At 42.4% G+C, this 2,593-nt stretch overlaps 1 pseudogene; it reads left to right on the top strand.

Annotated features, from left to right (window-relative positions):
• Positions 1-293: 293 nt before the first annotated feature.
• On the top strand, positions 294-412 carry LOC145090946 (5S ribosomal RNA; annotated as a pseudogene).
• Positions 413-2,593: the final 2,181 nt, after the last annotated feature.

Genomic DNA, 2,593 nt, shown 5'->3' with positions numbered 1-2,593 from the left:
CAATCTTAATTATATACGACTCGTATACACGAGACTGCTATTGATGAACCATGTAGGACTTCTAATATGAACTTCAGGACGGATACTGCCCAAGACAATGAGTAATCGCATCGCCATGCGAAAAACTAAGAACCCAATACGACTCCGGTAACCAAATCAACCTACAGTCTAAGACACATAGAGATACAAGAACCGTTCAGACAGATTAATGACTACTCAACAATAGTATGAGAAGACCCAACTCCTCACCTTGGAGAGCTCCGGTCTTATTCTTCAAGAAGATAGACTTCAGCGGGTGTGATCATACCAGCACTAATGCATCGGATCCCATCAGAACTCCGCAGTTAAGCATACTTGGGCGAGAGAAGTACTAGGATGGGTAACACCTTTGGAAGTCCTCATGGTGCACACCTCGATAGGACTTCCATTAGAAATCATTACCTTCTGCCTCGCACAGATGAATTGGTTGACCAACCGCAAGGAACGAAGTGAATTTCAGAAATGTACCCAAGATCCGAATATCACCAGTTATGAGTGTTTGGGAAGGATGTCCCAAGGACAATCTTCCAAACTCGATACGGACATTACGAGTCCGTAGTGATGCCCCTCGGATAGGACCAATACGCCCGTAGTATTCATGAACTTAATGAATAGGGTACACAATTCTTACTTGGATAAGTTCGTCATTGTCCTTGTAAATGACTTACTTATCTACTCTCGTAGTAAGAAGGAAATCTTAAAGAGCATCTACAACAAACCATGGAAACATTACGATCAGGGAAGCATTGCGTATGGTTCTCTAAATATGAGTCTTAGATTAGAAGAGTCGAATTCTTAAGACACATTACCAGTAATCTAGGAATTCTTGAGGACCCCTCCACTAATCAAAACCATTGACAATTTGTTAGCACCGAAGACGCCGACAGGAATTCGCCAAACTCTAGGTCTCGCTGACCTACTTTCATAGTTCATTTAGAACTCCTCACGGATTACGAAACCTCTTATGACTTTGACCCAGAAGGGAGTGGCCCTTGACTGGGAAGAAAAGCCAGAAAAAGAAACCTTTGGAATTCCAAGGGAGAGACCAAATCCTTTTGGAAGTCTAACACTGGAAAGGCTTTATACGCTTCGGAAAGCGTGAGAAGCTAAATCCAAGAGAGTTAGGACCTCCGATATTCTTCCCCGAATCGGTCCTGTAATTCACAAACCCAACCTACATCGCGAACTCAGTAACATACATTTTACCCTCCACGATTCGAACTTGAAAGAGTACCTTTTCGTTAGGACACTTGTAATCCCACTCGACGATATCGAGATCAACGAGAGTGACCATCAACCGAGAGGTCAAGCGGACGAAGCAACGTCACACCCCATTAGTGAAGGTTCACTGGAATGCCAACCGAGGACCTGAATTCACTTGTGAGAACTAATCGATTAGGAAGTATCCCCATCTCCTTGCTCGATTATTCATGCTTACTCATTTACCTAAATTCTAATTTTGAGACGATATTCCCTCTAAGGGGGGATGATGTGACAACCCGAAATTTTCCATCCAGTTCGGTTTAACACTTCATTAAAAGTCAAACTCTTTTCTGCTATCATTTAGCAAAATTTAGAGTCTGTTCGTGCATTCCGAGCCTTATACACTTAAGGAATAAGTGTTAGAAAGTAACTGCTAAAGGTCCAGCACAAAAGTCATGCCTTAAACTCCATAAGATGGAGTTTACGGCCGTAAACATTGAGTTTACGGCAACAAACTCAATAGGGCCATGAACTCCCACCTATATAAGTGAGTCTTGATCATTTCTAGCCATTTCTCACTTTCCAAACCCAAGAACTTTAGTTTTCTCTCAAGTATCATTGGGATCTTCGTCCCAGATCTTCAAAACTCGTAAGTTTCTTGTCCTAACTAGTTGATATCTTACTTAATCTAGTGATCTTACACCATTCCATCCATGAAATCATTCCAGTTGAGTGGATCTTCAAGTGTTCTTAGTTTCACCAAGAACACCAAGAGCACACACTAGCGTTCTTGGCCAAAACCGACCATTCAAGCTCCTAGACTGTAAGTACTCTTGTTCCAACTCATTGTACACTAGGTTTAGCATGTTTAGGGCTTAGAAAACATAAAGAATCACATGATTCAAGGATTTTATGGCCAATACATGTTCTTGGGCCGTAAACCCCTTTTAAGGGTGCAAATGACACCCTAACACCTTAGTAAGCCTTGGAACTTAGCATAGAACCTTACACCATTACACTAGGGACATCAATACTCAAAATGGTACTTCATACCATGAGTTTATGACCGTAAACTCATGGGGAAGTGGTCCCCAGGCCGTAAACTCCATACAAGGCCATTCTTGGACCTTAAACCCACCCGACCTCTTGTTTAAGCCTTTGAACACTTAACCAATTAAGTCATTAAAGCTTTGAGCCTCATTTGGAGACCCAATTGAGAGTTTACGGCCAGGAGTAAACTCCCCTGGGCCTTAAACTCCAACAAGCATGGTCTATGGACCCTAAACTCCCTTATAAGGCCTTGCACTCCTTTGTTGCAACCCAATGGCCTCCTAACACTTTGACCAAAGTG

Source organism: Lactuca serriola, chromosome 2 (assembly GCF_051521515.1).
Source record: "Lactuca serriola cultivar US96UC23 chromosome 2, Lser_US96UC23_V15, whole genome shotgun sequence".
In the NCBI taxonomy this organism is placed as follows: Eukaryota; Viridiplantae; Streptophyta; class Magnoliopsida; order Asterales; family Asteraceae; genus Lactuca; species Lactuca serriola.
Note: the sequence above shows the minus strand (reverse complement) of the source record. Positions and strands in the feature narration are given on the sequence as shown.